The following is an 18649-nucleotide window of genomic DNA, read 5'->3' as shown; positions in this document are numbered from 1 at the left end:
ATAAATAGCCCTGTTTTCTGGGTCTGACTGTGCAGAAGAGGCAGACCTGCTCTAATGAAGTATCACTTCCAGTTTGGAAAAAACTCTCCAATTAAGTCAAAGTGGAAGCCTATTAAACCTGAGATTCTGTGAAACACACTTTCTGCTTTCTTAAAGTACATTTCCACATGCTCAACAGGTATCTAAAATTCCCCAGAAAGCTTTGTAGAGAACTCATGTTCCCAAAATGCTGAACCGTTTTGAGTTTCTCCAACTACTATGTACAGTAGGGATGGAAAGCAACTTGTTGGAGCAACTGAAGCAAAATAGGTACAAAAAGTATATATACATACACACCCTCCTCTATGCGTAACTATATATATATATATATATATACACGTGTGTGTGTGTGTGTATTTTACTGTATTTCCTACCTCTCAACCTGCCAAAGATCTCAAATGGGAGATGTTTCAAGCAGCACAAGATCAAGTTCCTTAGTGTAAATTCACTTCTGGGAATTTCAGACTTCACAGAGCTTCAGACAAACAGCCTTCCACACCGCTAAGCGAGCACGCAGGTTACAGGGACAAAACACCGGCATCTTTCAGAGCTCGACAGCGCTGCCCTGCCTTGTCCCTGCTCAGCAGCCACACGTCCTCTCCGGCTGCTCCCTCATCACGAGCCCTCACCTCCCAGCAAGCTGGGCAAGAAAGCTGGACTCTCTGCCCGTGCCACAAGCTCCGTACACCTGCCCGTACAGCTGGGCGATCTCCCAGTGGTTGTCACAGCCTTGGCTGAGCGGCGCTTGCTGATGCCCCGTGCACGCAGAGCTGCCTTCACGAGGTTTGCATGCTCAGTAGGGATCACCAGGTAGGGAGGAAAACAAACACAGAAGAAGCAGCCCACGAATGTAACCTTCATTTGGTTGCTGTTGCGGGCGATACAAAGACCTGCACGGGTTTCAAAGAGATGAAATGAAATCTAATTCCCAGCCATTCCCTTATGACAACCATTCTTCTCTAAGGGTTACAAAAAATTCCCACTTCCTAGCGTCTTCCCCAGCTGGACAGAGGCTGCTTTTTGCTTAATAAGCTTTGCCAGTTAAGACTATGGGAGCTGGAAATGGTAATAACAGTAGGATAAGACTGGAAACCATCATTTTATTAGAACAATAAGAAATCTGCTTCATTACTTTGTCAGTCTGTCTCCTTCCTGAACTCTGGAGACCTTTAAATTTCACGTGGTAAGCTTGCTGGGGAATAGGTGTAACTTGTGTAAGTAAAAGTTATACAACAGAGCAATTACTGTTTTTATAGGTTACTGTCATGACTCTGAAATTGGGTAATACACTCCAAACCCAAACATACCACGTGAGCTTCGGTTCAGCTAAAAGCTAAGCCAGCTCTACTGCAAGCAGGGCTGAGACCAGACAGGACAGAGGCCTGCCATGCACAGTGGAGCAAACAAAGCTGTGCAAATAGTCATTTTTCACTGCTTTTGGTGAGGGAAGAGTGGTGCTTCTTTTCAAAGGAGGTCTCCACAGGTCTGAAGGGTTGTGACTGTCCCTAGAGTAAAACAAGCTCAACAACAGCACCCAAATTAAACCCTGTCGGAACAGGGTGGCCCTCCTGCAACCAAGCACGCGAAGGCAAAGAGTAGCCTCTGGACAAGGGACAAAGGCCACCAGCACCAGAAAGCCATGAGAAGCCACCAGCCTGCCTGCCAGGTAGGATTTCAGTGAGTCAACGCACAGGACTCAACTTAGGGGCTATGCTTCAAATGCAGCTCATGCCAGCTCTCCAAGGACGACAAGTCCTGTGTGAAAGAAAGCTTAACACCCAGAATGGATAAAGGGACAGAAATATCATGAGGTCTTGAGGATGAGAACTGATTCCTGAAGAACATAATCACTGCAACTCTTCCATACGTTTCTGCTGGGTTGCCAGACAGAGGGCAGTTTACTTGTGGGGGCATCCAAAAAGGAAAAACAGATACACAAGTCAGCCCAAGTCAAATACAGCAAACATTTCACACCCAGCAGCATCCACTCGTTACATACATGAAAATAATGTCGTAACTTGACAGACAATTATGTATCTGATTTACATTACCTCAAGTTTTCTCCCACAGGGTGTATGTTAAATGCATATGATTATCTCCATCATCCACCCCTGATCTTTAAGTTTGTATGCAAACTTTAGCACCCAACTTGAGAACTCATTCGTCTCCCTTTCAAGGCAGCAGACTTCTCTAAAACGCTTTTTTAAAACTCCCCAACATAATATCATAGAACAATAAAAGCATTCATAACTAATGATAACTAAGATTTCAAATTTGATACATAAAGAATAAAAGCCAGTATTAATTTTGGTAACTTCCTTTGACTTTCTTGCCTTCATACACAAGCCAAAATCTAGAGGATTTTTAAAATAATAGAAATAACAGTCAAAACTCATCTGTTTGCTCATTCCTCTACTTCTTTATGCATAGTCCCGCAGTATGGGCTTGATTCCAATATTAGTACAACAGGGTCTAAACAAACTCGAATTGCCATTTTTAGTTTCACAGGTATGAAAAAGCATACAGCTATTTGATACCAAAACCAATAAGCCAACGTCATTTAAAGCAAGCCTTCAGTTATGCGCCACCACGTCCCATTTTGACTTGGACGGACCCATATGTGAAACAGCTCATGAGATCCTCATGAAAACAGGCACAGCTTTCAAATTTATTCTTACTGACATATATGTAATTATCATATAAACCCACTGATCATCTCTGGAGGGAAAAAAAAAACATAGGAAAACCAAATATTCATTAAAATTCCTGAAATACTTTAATTTATTCATAAAAAGTTAACAACATGTTTTTCCTAGAACTCTACTACTGCCTGAGACCTTTTCAGAAATAGTCTGATAGGCAGAAAAGCAAACAACCCACTAATTTTGAAGGGGCAAACCTAAAATGAAAAATTTATAAAATATTTTAATGAAAGCAGAAGCTAGCTCAGATTCCTATTTTTGGTTGCCAAATAACATTCCTAAATTTCCATCTTATAATGTATGCATACAACATTTTTTGGCATCATAGAACAGGGAGTAAATGATGAATTACCCTGGAATTCCCAGGGAATTAGTTCTGATATGCATGTGAATACCAAAGGAATCCATCGAGATTCGTGTTAATGGAGTGACTACAAAGGGGAGCTGGAACGATTTGACACTTATTATAAAGTTAGGATTTATCGGTCACTGCTCATCAGTTGGTTTAACACCCTGGCAGAATCCTTTGTATTTGACATCTAAAAGTGTAAAGGAGAAAAATGTTTTGCCAGAGAGCTCTGCTAGCAATAAAATTAAGTAAAAATAGGTTAGTATTTTAATAATAATAATGATAAAGTAAACACAGTACTAGGACTTTGTTACTTTGCTAGTAATAAATACATTTCATGAACCTGTTTATAGACCTCAATCCTTGGCACTGGCACAACATACATTCTTTCTGCACAGATTTTCACACAGAATAGTTTTAGAAAAAGCTAAAAAAAAAAAAAACACAGCTATTTGAATTTGTACTTCACTACCTCAGATTCTGACACAGTACTATTACAAAGCTGCATATTCCAGCATATCCCCCTATTCTATCAGCTGTGAATGTCAGGAAAGAGGCCTGATTACCAGATACACATGCTTGCTCTTCAAGGCAGGGGGTGAAATTCATGCAACCGAGCAAACCTCCAAAATATAATGAAGATCCGAATGCTACGAGGCTGTTTGGTCAGCAAGACCAACTCTGGCCACTGCACAGGCATGATCTGGGAAGCCAGGAACAGGTCAGAAACCTTGAGGAAAAAATCCAACTTATTAAATGTATAAACGTATGTTTTTAAGGGCACAGATGAAGGGAAGATGCTCTTTTAAAAGGCTTTGCAACCATGCCCTGGCCAAGGCATGACTTTGACCTTTACAGCCCCAGCTGAGAAAAACCCATTTCCGTGCCTGAGACACAGGACTACTGTGTGGAAAGTGACTGTAAACATGAGCAGCTTATTTCTGGCACTGGGATCTTAACAGGGACGCCTACCAAAAATTTGTGGAAGACGATCATGCGTTTCAATAATACCTTTGGTTTGGATAGCTGTGAGGAGCGCAGAAATGAAAGCCAGAATGCGGGCCAGAGCAAACAGGCTTGTTTGGGGAGGAGGGGGTAGGGGGAGAGGGAAGAAGGACCAAAAAAAGAAAAGCAGTGAAATGAGAACATATGTGGAAAGGAAACATATTTGTGCCTAACAAACATGCTGTTTTCAACAGGACTTCATCTACACAGCACACATCCAACGAGATCTTTAGAGCCAAGGAGAACTAGCCTATCTAGGCAGCATGGGATGCTCAGGTTTCCATGGGACAACTTTGAACAAGACACCAGCTTGTTCTAGATGTTTTCCCCAATGTATGGTCACAGAAGTTTGAGAAGCTTGTGCATGCTGCCCTAAGCAGCCCCAGCCTGGCAGAGCACCTCCTGCACCACAAGGTGTACCGATACACGACTTCAGGCTGCTCACGTGAGAGAGACCGTATTTCACATTCCTCCACAATTCTTTTTGAGGAGGCAGATTTAAATCAGATCCACACCTTTCCAAAAAAGAACAGTTAAATCTGCGTCCACCTCTCTGGCTAGGGCTTATGTCTGTATTTGATACAGTAAATTCGGAATCACATGAGGAGGATGGGCATCCACATGTGTGCATTACCCATTTCTGACCTTCTTACCTGTCCCTTGCTAGCAATGTATTTCTGCCAGGAACAAGACTGATGTTTCACATGCTGGCTTAGCTTCAAACCAGCTGCCATTAAAAATAAACCCAACAAGCTGCTAGAGAAATGTCTCCTTCTCTTCCTAGGGTTCAGAAAGGACAATCCTCCATTCAGCAGAAGAAACAATTCCACCATCCATAAAGCGACAGGTTCAAAGTCTATCTTGACAGTCAGCAGGGTCAAAAATGTGAATGAGACAGAAGCGTGAGGCCAGGGAGCCCTGCACTCGCCTTGATATTCAAGGGGGAGGCATAAAACACTCAATGTAGAAGTCATGACATTTTTATATTGAGAAGAGCTATTTTAGATGATGTTGAAGGGCTGTCATGGTTCCCTTGACCCCTCTATAGCTGGACACTGCAAGAACAAAGAGAACATTCAGTGCAAGACTTTCTATTAATTTTTATGGCATCTGAGCCTTGAGTCATTAAGCTATGTGGCTGTACAGATGGTTACAAAAATAGATCTAATAACACGTGTCAAGCTCTCGTCAGCATATTTAAAACGTTTCTAGACTCTTTACAATAAATAGAATGCACAATGGTATAGCTTGATGTAAAAGATTTTGTAGCAATTATTTGAAATAAGTGATACAGCCCACTGAATTCAGAGTAAAGTCTCACTAAATCCAGAAACTTTATACTGAATCACACAGCTGTGTAACCTTTTTCTATTATATATGATACCTTCTTATGTCATCACCTCAAGAGAAACTCTCCCCTTTTGCAAAGCTCCGCAAATAAAACACTTCCGCCACCATCAGCACCCCCTCACTTTTTATCTCACTTTTTATTGTAAAGTCCGGAAACCTGTCAAGATGTAACAAAGCATCTCCGTGATCCACTTTTTTCCCCTTTGTAAATTAAAATCAATTTGAAAGCACACTATTGGAATCCCTCTCTCTCTCAGGCATGCGACAAAGGTAGTCCTCTATGTAAAAAAAATAAATAAATAAATGCTAAAGTTGTATCTATGCAAACGTACATTCCAACATACTTGAAGTGGGTATTTATCACAAGCAAAACCAGCTCTTTCACATACTCATTGTCTTGACAGACAAGACTATATGCAAATTTTATTCATAAAAAGTTAGTTCAAAGAATCCTTAATGTCCAGCTTCCCTAATAACAGTATATTATCTTCTATCCTCCTTTCCCCAAGGTGATCCGCACTAAGCTCATCAAAATGCAACTCAAAGCTCTTTGTCTACAGTGATACCTGCCAGGCCACCACTACCCATCCGGCTGGTCATCAGTCAGGCACAGGCTATCATTGCCAGCTTGTAAAGCAGGATAAGCGAACAACTCCTCAAGCCGTGCGAGAGCTACACCTGACATCACCTCTCATTAGTTTTGCTTCCCTTATTATTACTGCCTCCTCCTTCAGCGCACCGCGTTTGCCAAGACTTTTTTCCTCATGTTGAGTGGAAAAGTGTCCCTCTGTACACATCAGCTGCAGCGGGCTTCTAGCCTGACACCTGGGAGTAGAAACAAATGATAAACAGAAGGGTGCCAAGGCTTAAGAAATAAGCATATGTGTGATTAAAGCACCATTAAGGAGATGGAGAATAATTTCTTGGTTCAGAACCAGGAAGGTTAGCATATCTTAGTGGGTGGTTTCAAGTTTGAGTAGACTACAGTCTAATGAAATGAGGATGAAAAAAACAAACATCTTAAGTCGATGACGGAGTAAGTCCTCATCGCAGTGAGCTGGCTATATTAACTGCAATAATGACAGAGGTCTCATTAAAACCCGTATCTTTTCTTTATATCTAGTAGTAACGCAGTATGACAAAAAACCAATTCTATGGTGGTTAGGTCTCCTATGTAACAGAGGTATGAGCAACTCCAAACAGTAGACTGAAAAAGAACCACCACCAACAACAAAAAAAACCACAACAAACTAAAGGTGTTAGGAAGAAACAAAGAAGAAACTGAAATTTCAAAGAAGAGATTAGGAAGAAACTGTATCTCTGGACAACTGCGTAAGCAAGGTCAGTGCGTGAGTATCTGGCAACATGCTGAAGTTGTATGGTAGACCCAATGCAAGCAAACTTTGGTCATTTACATCCAAGTTTTATTACAAATACTGTAGTCCAAACTGTGATTTCTACTTTGTACCAGCACTTGCTATGAGGCGTTCCCTCATAGCTGGATGTATTGGTGAAATACAATAAAACAATAAAATGCGGTAAGTGAGCCAAGAGGCACCAAAATGTTATTTGACAATGACCCTGCTGTGTGGAATTCTGGTTTCATTTTCTACTTCAACTGTGGGAAAAAAATAAAAGGCAGAAACTGCTATAAAAGAAGGGTTTAATTGTGAACACACTCTTACGAGTATGCTGAGGTGTATTCAAAGGATGATCTTCTTTTAGGCAATTATTTTTCAACTTTTCGCAGTTCTGTTTGTCTCTAAGTCAAACTCCATGCTTGATCGATATCCAGAATATTAATACCATCTACTGATACACTACTTGATATTTGGTTCCTTTACAGGATTTCATCTAACCTAATCCTTTTAACCTTTAAACAAAGCATATTATCAACATCATAAAAGAGCAATGAAAGCACTGACGAAATTTTTGAGTTTGTCAAACTCTATTGCATCAATACACGGCAGTAAAAATCATTACAGCACAGCATATGATACATATTTAATATCCAGGTTGGTAATTTTTAACTGAGACACAGTATGCCCAGCTTCCTAACACATACATATCTACAAGAAGCTTATACGTAATCATCACTGCACTATCCAAGGCAAAAAAAAAGTGTTTAGTAAAATAATTCTTTATCCAATTTGGTGGTCTCTAATTAGTTTCTCCACATAAAACACAGTAAGTTTGTTTTGCCCAATGAAGCACTTCCAGTGTTCTTTCCCCAGTGGTAAGCAGTTCTCTCAATCTGTAAGCTCTGCATGAAAGAAATGGTATTTTATTCTTGTGCTAGGTGCTGTACAAAAAAACAACACAGTGACAGCGACAAATATCAACTCTGACCTTTGCTTCTCCCTACTCGTATGTCCTTCCCAGCACCGTGACAGTAAGAACAACCATCTTTACCTTAAACTTTGTTATGCTTTTCACCAGGAAATACCTTGCTCAGAAAAAGGAAAGTTCACTGAAAGAAACTTCTTATCCTTCTTCCTCTGCTTCCCCCCGCCTCTTTTCCTGGCTTCCTCAGTGCAGCATTGTTTGCTCCTTCCCCCTTTTTTTCCTGCTTCCTGGGGTCTGGGTTTCCCCCCACCACCCCTTTTTAGGAGCTGTGCCTGAGGTCCCGGACAGCTCTTCTGCCCAGCCCTCGCCAGGGAGCACGGCATCCCTCGCCCAGTGACACCCCACGGTGCTGGCCGTGGGGATGTACCGACAAAGGTGGCAAGATCTCCATGCCCCCCCCAGGAACTGCCTTCCCCATTTTCTCACTACCTCAGTGTCCGACTGCTGTGATGGGACCTTCCTTCCAGCTCTGATTTTTGGGGAGCAAAGATGCAAGGCTCGCTCCTCTCCGCTCCAAGTGGCAGCGCAGCCAGTGCCCAGGCAGGTGCGATGGAGCTGCAGTCTCTCCAGCTTCCTCCGACAGGGACCACCAAGCATCTCTGCACTTACATGGCACGAGCCAAGCCTTCACCCTCTTATTCAGCAGCACCCAGCCAGTGGCGAGCATCCTGGCATTTACAGGTGCTACCACACCACTGTGAAGCTGGGTGCTGCACTAAGTGCGATTACTTATTCCTCCACGTGCCACTTAAGACCTTAATTTCCAAGAGTATCTCATTCTCCTGCTACCCACCAGTTTTACAGAGCATGGGATAATCCTGTTCTGCTCACCAAGGTGAGACTGGCTCTCTCCTGTTTTGAGAGCAGATGTGGGGGTTTGTCCTGGCCGCTGTGCCCGGTGGCACAACGCACCGCGTGCCCCAAAGACGCGGCCCCCAATTTCTGCCCACAAGCACAGAGGGCAGGGTGGCTGTTGGCTCTGGAAAACCAGACTGCCTACGCTCGCGTTGCTTTCTCTGACACTCTGCTATTCTGATTCTTCCTGCTAGAAATTCAGCAGCTCGTGGTCTGGAAGATGCATCCAACCCTTCTGCATGCCTGGAGACTAACCTCTCCTTCACTCCTACTGCTTCCTGGCGGCAGCGCTTTACCAGGAAAGGAAATAACCATACTTGAATATGGCAGAAATCCATCTTTCCCCATGTAATCTTAACAGCAGAAGAAATGGTTTCCTGCAACCTGCGCCAGTCCCCCCCCAGCTGCTGAGGGAGGCCGCCAGACCCGCTGCCTCCAGGGCAGCCTCCCGAGGATGAAGCCTCTGGCCAGAGCCACGCCTGGCATACAAAAAGGTTGGTGGCAAGACAAAGTGCATCCTAAGAAACCTGAAAAAGGCTGGCAAGGTGCACGCACACAGTGGCACAGCAACCCCTAAGAGCATGTGGATGAACCACGCCAGCCATGTGTGTTCTGCTCTCCACCAGGGCCACAAGGACGATACCCAGGGTGCCACGTGCACGGGCCGTGGCAAACAGCAGCCTCCTGCTGCCTCAAAGCAATCCTCCACTTTTGGGTCCTTCTTATGCAGGAGCTTCCTCGTGCTAAGGTTTTTTGTGGCGTGAATCGGGACATAAGGGATATTGTTCTGCTTCGAGATATTTTGGTTCTGAAGGAGAGGGTTTATCCCAGTTCCTGTGCGAGGCACGCATAATGACAGCCGTGTTATTTATGAGGGAACAGTGGCAATAATGAGCTTGCTTAAATAGCCAGCCCGCATTTACACAGGGAGCCAGAGGCAGAAGCCAGACTGCGATGTGGTTAGCTCTGCCACTGCTCTCGTTTATTTTTTGTGTGGGCCGTTCTTAGCGCACCTCCCTGCTTTTAGCTTAATAAGAGAATAAACACAAATACAGTGAAACCAGAAAGACTGACGCTGTATTGAAGCACTTCGGTGAAGCTTCAGGTTTGACTCTGGCAGGGGCACAGCACTGCCAAGGCTTATTTTTAACCACTGCAGGTAACATGCAGATGAACTAACTATAATGCTGCTCATGCAACACTTCACGGTGCTGGGCTAAGGTTTTTTATTGTCTTAACTAAGCATCATGAAGTCTCTTTGGAGAGCATTTTATTTAGGAGCAGTAATGCACAGTTATCAGGGGGCTTCAGTTCATTTAATTAAGCTGAATACAATTATACTCTAGTGGGTCTTAAAAATGCAAGAATCTATTTAAATATTATTTAGATGCGTATCTTTTAACTACCGCAGACTGCACAGGGCTTCCTGTTTATATCAGTTAGGGATATCAACCTAGCAGTAAGGACTCTCTCTCTTGTCAGTGTGTAATCCTTTCTGCTCTGGGATCTGGTATTTTATTTGTTCATTTCCCTTTCGCTGTGTACAGTGAAGATGGGCTTTTCGCATTCCTGTGCGCCCATATTGCTTCATCATTGCCAAAGCGCTTCCTAATTAGGCTAAATAGACCTCTTATCCAAATAAAAGAAATATTTCTGCTTACCTACAGAGCAAATCCTACCGAGTCTGGGTTTGAATAACTGTGTGGTTGCCACATCTCCCAGGTGTTTCAAGCATGTGTTTCTCTGAAGGGGCAACATGCAATTCACTGCTTACAGGAGCCCCCCAGCAAGGAGCATGCTACATGCTTGCTTCAAGAAAGTGCTTAAGACCATGGCGCTGTCTATCCAGTAACGCTTCCCACTGATAACATGCATTGCTATTATTGGAGACTGAATGCATTACTCAAGTGTTGCACATCATATTTTATCCTTCATTTCAGGGTGCATCTCTGTGAAAAGCCCCGCGTGGTTAAGGAGATCCTAAAAATCAGAAGCTGGCAGAACCCCAATGTCAATAAAGTGCACTAAAAGTCACGTGTCTCTACATAACCCAGCAGTTTCTTCTGATTGACCCAAGGCCCTGAACCATAAGTTGAAAGACAGCAACTGTAGATAAAGACACTTGGACTTAGAGGGTAAACTAAGTTCTCACTTGAACAACTTCTCTATGCAATACAACCCTAACATCAAAAGAACATCCCCCTAACAAACCATTTGTCAGGAAAGGTGTCACGCAGAAGAAAAACATCTCACCTAATTGTAAAAGCGACTGTAAAGTGAGAAGAAAGCCTCAGTTGGGTGAGTTCCCTCACAGGTTCTGCTTCTGAGATGAAAGAACAGCCTGCAGTCTCAGGGAACATCAAGCCGTGAACCCATCAAGTGTGGCAGGACAAGCTGCGTACCTGGGCCTGTCTGAAGCACCGCAAGAACCGCAGGGAGCTCTCCGAGCAAAAGGAAGGCGTTACACTACTTGCCACAGTGTGCACCATTATCAGGATGCATAGCATATCAGCTGTCTCATGCATACAGGATCAGGGCTTGAAGGGAAGCAGATTTTGCTGTAAGACTCTCTCGAGGCAAAAGGAGAATCACACGTGTGGAGATCTCCTTTCCAAGCTTTAGAGGTACAACCGTACCCATAAAGGCTGGCTGGGAATGAGTTACACATGTACGGGAAAGCGGGGCATCAGGCTGTGCCCAGCAAAACAGTAAACCACTCTCTCATCCTCAGCCTGTTTCAGCTAGCCAGCCCTCCGCTACAAATCATCCCTCTGAAGCGTTTGCTGGAAATACCTGCCTGGCGTTATCCCGCATGACTCAGTGCTCATGAACAGCTACCCACCTATATCCTACATGTCTTTAATCAAAAGCAAAACAAGGTGCAACCAGACACGAAGGCTTGCTTTGCCCTCTGATATCCCTACCTACCCAAAACGAGCCCTATCATTTCTGAGCCGGCCCCAAACCTCCGTTACCAGCCCCCCAAGTGCTCTCCGCCGGCCCGCATGGCCCCGTCAGCACGGGGCCTCTCCCGGGCCGGCTGCGCGCTGACCTTCCTCCCCCAAGTCCCGGCGCGCCCTCTGCTCCTTTCCTCTCACGGATGCTGCAACTCTTCCTTCCGCACGATCTTCCCAAACCCCGCTTCCTAGCAGTTATAAGCTATGCTTCTTGGCTGGGACCCGCTTTTCACTTCTCTAGCCAGAGAAATACAGTTTTAGCACTGCACCTCTATCGTTTGCCATCCGCCATTTTCTCTTTACGTTGGAGGCATTTGCCTAAGTGAGGTGGGAGTCTGGAGAACAAAACAAAAAAAAACCACCCACATTGTTACTTTTTTTTTTTTTAACCACTCAAAACACAAGCCCCAGAGAGCAACAGCTCTGCCCAAGAAAGGCAGGATGGCCAGAGATCTAACGCACTCCCCCTCGCCTTTTCCGTGGCAATTTACAACATAAATAACTATCCGCAAGCGCTGTGAAGTAGTTGTAATTAGGTTTGGCAGATGGGGGAAAAAAGAATTTTTAGAACCTTTTGTATTTTAAGTACATTTGAGATGAGGATTAAAAGCCACAATTAACTTGGCAAGGAGTACTTGAAGAAAGTAGCATTCTGTTAGAGAGGAAAATCAACATTCAGGACTTCCAACTCTTCCTTTTATTTCAACTTTGGTAATTAGGAACTCGACCTCTAAAGCGAACAAACCCAGTGAGACTCATCATGGTTGAGTCTGCAACAAGGATATGCAGAAGCATCCCTCCCCATTCTCATTTCTGCATGAACTCACACACACCATATGTGGTATGAAGCAATTCTTCATCACCACGCCAATATTTTGATTAGGTCCTTGACCTTATGTTCCTAGTTAACTTCCTGAGTTTAGATAGATACCATACAAAGCTTAGGTTTTACAAACTTTACCCATCTGCACGTATATACTCACTTCCAGACACAAAACCTAAACAATACGCTGCTGGATTTGTGCTGAGCAAGAAACAACATACTGACATAACATGACATACCCCAATTTCTCCTCAATTTGTTACACAACAGACCATACCACCACAGCGGAGTGGGATGACACAGGATTAGACTCCATTTCATGCCTCACTGCAGAGCACTCAGGTAGCAGTAATTAAAGAGGAGAGCAGAACTTTCAAAGAATGACAACCATTTTGTACAACCTACAGCTGAGCAATCTCCACTGACGAAGCAAGAAATAAAGGGACCTTACTGCAAACCTCTCCAAAGAATGAATAGGACACAACACCACAAACAAACAAACAAACAACCCCGCATCTTTCAACTTTTATTTGCACACTGCACAGCAAGCAATGTAGAACATTACAAGCTGAAACACTGAGAGAAATTTGGGTAATTAAGAAGAGATACCAGGAATTACCATTTTCCTCTACAACAAAAACAAGACCTTAGAGAAACTTAAGAGAAGTACGGTATGTAAAAACACAGAAAAATGTCCAAAGAATTTGCCATGTTGTGGAGATTCGCAAAGTACCAGCAGGGAAACTTCCTTTACTCAGCCATTTTTCTGCAGTGGAATGAAGACAGACATCAGGAAACGCATTTAGAGGGGCAAGAGAAAGCCACCGGCTATTGCAGCTGAATTAGTGTTGCAGCCTCATAGGCACGTGTTGCCATCAACACTTCTCGAGAGGTGACAACGGACAGCCTACTGGTGGCACGCACTTGGTGGGGACCAAGGTCCTCTCAGATGGCAAGGCCTGATGCTCAGGGTAATTAAGAAACACAAGCCAAAGCAACTTTCTAGAAAGGAAATCTGATCAGCTGCAGATATTCGCACAAAGTGCTGAAAACACCCCATCTGTACACCAGAGAGACAGCAAAAAGCAAGTACCTGTTCAGAGCCTAGCTGTTCCTTACTCTGATCAGAAGCATCACGTAAATCCAATGAAGAATTGGTCGGAAACTTGTCAGCATGGCTTAGTGCCACAGGCACCAGCACCCCACTCCACTGCCCATCGCGCTGCCTTTCTTGGCATTCCCGGCCTGGCAGCTCACCACCAGCTTTGATTGCTTCCTTTGCTAGGTACCTCCTTATCTTACTAGGATTTCTGGTTTTGAAATACAGTACCTTTCTGAGTTGTCTGATAAAATGTTGCACAGCTTCCACTAACAGGGGGGTGAAGCTTCCCAGCTTCTCTTGCACTCTTGCCTCTGTAAAGTCTCCCACAACAGCGGTCCTCCAAACAGCATCTCCTTTACTGCTGAGGTGATGCTGCTCCCTCATTTAATAACACAGAACCCACCTGGCAGCAGCAACACGTCCCAGGTATGTTTACATCCTAGACAAACAGGCTGGAGCCTCCAGCCTGCGTACATTGAGACAGATTTCTACAACCCCCTGTGGAAATCTGTTGTCCCTAATTTTTCTATAAAACACGACATATTCCCACAACACATTCTACAGCACAGAGGTTTTGAAGTGCAAACGTGCAGTCATCTTGAAGTTGGAAGCCCGAAGACAGAAGTCCCGACTGACATGCAACGTGCAGTTTGCCCCCACCCTTTTCCTGTTAGACAATGGTTATTTACAAACTCTGAGGTGGGAAAGATGACAGATAATGCAGTGGAAGTCAGAGCCTGCAAGTTGTGATGCATATTACATCTGGATACAGTTACACACGTGTATAAAACAGAACTGTTATTTTCAACCTCACTAAGTATACATTTTGGCTTAAATGCAAAATATTTGTTGTCAGCTTTCAGAGCTATAGGGTTAAGCTAGCCAACCACTGAAAGCACCAAAACTCACAAGTACTATCAACTGCTCAGTGTAGCTGAAGGCTAGGTTTAAGTCTACACGGTGATAATGGTAACGATATGAAATCAATCTAACAGGGATAGTAAAAATGAAAGTGATGAGCTTCAATCTAGCAGTAGAAAATAAGTGTATCCAGTCTGCTTTCTATTCCTAGAATTGTAGTAACAATTTCTGGTGTAAAAAACCCTTTCGGCTCAGTCTGAACACACAGGAAGCTCCATCTGTGAGACTGCAAGCACAAAATCCTTAGAGGATGGATGTGTTCAGAACTGTAACAGATACAGACACATGCAGATAACAAACACAGGTAGAACACAATTCCAAAGATCTCCCCAGCTCTAAGTCCATAAACGCCACAGATTCTGTATCAGTGTTAAAAGAGTATATCATGACTGGTAAGATACTCTGGCAAGCATAATTCCTCAAAAGCCTAAACCACTTTTTCCTAAGGTACAACACAGTCAGCCCTAATACATGTTTTCACCAAAGCTCCAGCTGTGGAGGTACAATCACTTTGCAAACCTGCAGCGCGGTGCCACTGAGCTCATGACAAGAGCTCTCAAATCCATTTTTCCCCCACTGTGTTAGGCTGGGCGTAGAGGGGAGAAGAGAGCCAGCTCCGCACTGAGGAGTCAGCTTGATGCTGGAAGAACCACGGGGCTCAACTCGCCTGAACTTGCGAAGAAGCGACAAGAGTTGTTTCTGTCCTTTCTTGTTCAAATCTCAAGAGCCATGCTCAGTTTCAGCGTAAATAAACTTTTGCGCCTTAGGCTCATGAAGTTTTTTTGTAAATAGTGCAGAAATTAGACCCTTTATCTGTGGTGCCTTTTCGTCTTTTGTTTCATACCCACTGCACCACCCAAAGCACCCCCAGTTGCAAACGAGGAGGTTAGGAACATCCAGCACCAAGTGACTGCTCAGTTGCTCTTGATTCGGTACTGCAAGAAGCACGCTGATGTTTTCATTGTCATCTGTTGACTCCTGTCACGACCACTGCAAAGCTTTCAAAGTACGGCTTTTATTGCTGCATTAAATAGTTACCTAATCTCCTTTACACACACTCTCCCCCGCACTGAGGATATACTGAAGGTAGAGAATACTGCGATGTAAAATTTTAGCATGCTGTTACCAGAGCAAAATGCATGGTATATCATCGTAAATACAGTGACAATAATGAAAAAGAAAAGGACATATTTATGTTCCCGATAATTATATTATCATGCTCATAAGCTTCTATGAGTGCATCTACCCATGCACATAAGGAGGACTTGCCTTTTATTTTCATTTTTTTCATCTGGAGGCCTCATCACATAAACTGATCTCAGTAGCATATCCCTATGTTCATACAGGGCCACAGGGAAGTAAAATCAGCAAAATCCAGTGGGCCTGTAGCACAGCAGACCTGACACAGCACTCCAACCAGATCGCACTCGGTGTGACACGGATGTTAGGAACCTGTTCTCCCATTTATTGAATTACGCTTGGTAAAGAAGCCTGAAAATGTGATTTAGAAATCATTGTTGTATTATATTCTTAAGCTTGTCCACCTAATTTTCCGGTTAAGCCCTGCTTAAAACTGTTTTTCAGACAGGTTACACAATCCCTGCTCTCAATTTCACACCCTTCGCAGGAAACACGCCTCTGACAGTAGCACGTAGCTCAGAAAGCCTTACCCTGCTGCCCGAAGAACCTACACCACTGCGCGTGCCATTACGCGTATCTCAGTTCAAGTAGAAAGAGTCCACGATAACTTTGCGTTCCAAAGCCTGGAAGCAGACACGAAAGCTCTGCTGCTGCCGTAAGCACTAAAGAGCCTCCACTTGACTCCAGAAGACCGAAGCGTGCCCACACCCGGCCCACATCCCAGCTACTGGACGGCGGTGGGTGCGGCTCTTCTTGCTTCAAGAGTACCCATCTGTCATGTTGTAAACTTGTGCTGAGGACTCCCGGCTCTGAATGTGTTTCAGGAAACTGTGCTGTGATTTTTTCCTGCCAGTGGGACAGTTAAGTCTCTTGAAGACAGTAATAACTAAAAGCCCTTCATGTCTCTTTATCTCCTCACACCTCTACTTCTCTAACGGAGAACACGCTCTTATAGAAGAAAGCTGATTTTTATAGATTTGCACCTAGTAAGCCCAGTTCCTTCTCTTTGTCCGTTTCCTCACAAAATACCTGGAATCCAAATTCTTGCAAAGCAACCCTGACATTTGTACCATCACAGCCTCTGCCACCTCTTCCTCTCACAACCAGCAATGGACACAGACAAAGCTGCAGGTTCATTAGTCACGGTCCAGGCCATGCAATCACAAAGCAGAAAATTATCAGAAGCACTTTATGTTAAAAGAGGTATTGTTACCAATCATTTTGCTGGGTCATTAGAAAGTAATTCTCATTCATCCTGTGTCACTGAGCCTACCAAAGCCTGAGCACAAGGTGTGCTCACCAACCCTTAATACCCTGATAGTGGGTGAATTGGAAGTGAAGAAAGTCTGTGCTGCTACGTGAAGGAAAAGCTATAGAGGGGACCCAGCTAAAAGCAGAGACTGCATACGATTGAGGGACACCCCCAAAAGGCATATGCTTTTCTACCTTCCACATCAATTTTTACGTTTTCCTGTTGTTTACACTATGCTGTTTTTTCATATCCACAAAAGGAAGCATCATTAATGCCAACCTGGTATGCCGTTGCTCTTTACGTTCACAGAACAAGCTTGGCCGATTGACTTTCAACATGTAAAAATTATGAAGAAAAAAAAGAGTATTTCAAAACACTAATAATGGAGCCAGTATTCACAGCAAACCAACAACACACTAGAAAAGGGAATTTTTCTCAAGGTCCCAATCTACCTTTAAGTACTACCTTTACTTACTCCCTATTAAACAGCAGCTCTCAACAGACAAAGAGGAGATGTAAAAACCTTCCCTACCTCTGTGTCTGTAATTCAAAGGCCAGGGAAACCCTGAGTTTGCCTTCAAGAAAGAACACAGAGGGCACCAGATCCACAAACTCTTATCAGTCCTGTGTAGGGTCTTGTGGAGACCGCACTGCCTGCTGGAGACATCTGTGTTATGTGACCTGGCATGTGAGAAAAAGCCTGGACCAAAGGTTATCTCTGTGAGCTGTCTTCATAACGGGATTAGTGTGGCTAGGTGTAACGTTTTGCGGAGACAAGAGGGAAAGGAAATGCAACAGGCTATGTCTGAAAAATAAAGCTAGACACCTGAACTGAAAGTCAATCTCCATTTGGATCCCTTTATCTGAAGGGATACCACTCCGTGGTTTTGTAAACCAGAATAAATGAAAGGTACTAGTCTAGAGAGCAGAGGTTAAGCCTACCGGGTTTATCCTTACTCTTGCAACTGGGACGCACTTTAAAAACTGACTCCGAAGTATCAGAAAGCCTTTGAATTAGAATGTCTCCAAGTGCTTCCTGAGCCAGTGAAGCAGCACCACGGCCGTTCTGCAGACCCCAGAAAAGCCGGGTATAACCCACCCCCGAACACATGCCCTTCCAGAGCCAGGACCTTGTTGCCTGCCCACACTTTTCAGTACAGCAGCGCCAAGTGCCTATGGCTGAGGCCAAAGCAGCCTCTGGGTGCCAAGCAGACATCAAAGAAGCAGAGGCACTTGAATGAGGTGCTGGGAGGGTGACGGAGGGACGAGATTTCTGCTGCAGGTCATGGCAAACTACTGGCGGCTTCAGGAAGAGCAGTCCTGGGAGGAACCTGCAGCTGGCACGAGCTGCTGCAATGCCTCTGGCTCCTGCTATCAGCCAGGATCTGCTTCCCCTATCTCCACGTTGCCTGGCTTCCTACCAAACTCCTCTCCCCAAAGTATGCTAGCCAGTACGCAATTACACGTTATCACTAGGGTATTATCAGCTGGCGTCTTTCTTTTGGTTTGTTTCTTTATTACTTTGATAAGAAATCCAAATAGCCACTGAAACACAGAGAGCAGGCTAGATTATATATATGTAAATATTACAGCTCCCCGGGCAAGCGCAGGGGAGCTTTGTTGCCCTCAAAACAGATACTCTGTTCTCTTCAGCTAACAACAGTCGGTAGGGAAGCACTGGTTGCCTCTTGGCATGGTAACTGCAAAATATTATGGAAAGATAAAATTATCTTTTTCAGATCTTATAATGGATTCAATAGTTGGAAATCTGAAACCAACTACTGGTTTGAAATGAAATACCAAGAAGA

General features: G+C 44.1%; 1 protein-coding gene across 13 annotated transcripts in view; it reads right to left on the bottom strand.

The window, feature by feature from the left end:
- SASH1 (SAM and SH3 domain containing 1) overlaps positions 1–18649 on the bottom strand; it is a gene marked incomplete at its 5' end in the record, with an annotated part of 518822 nt that overhangs the window by 109211 nt on the left and 390962 nt on the right. The gene's annotated exons all lie outside the window — the stretch shown is intronic.

Source organism: Anser brachyrhynchus (assembly GCF_964034855.1).
Source record: "Anser brachyrhynchus genome assembly, chromosome: 3".
Classification (NCBI taxonomy): domain Eukaryota; kingdom Metazoa; phylum Chordata; class Aves; order Anseriformes; family Anatidae; genus Anser; species Anser brachyrhynchus.
The sequence above is the reverse complement of the archived record's forward strand: the minus strand, read 5'-3'. Positions and strand labels throughout refer to the sequence as shown.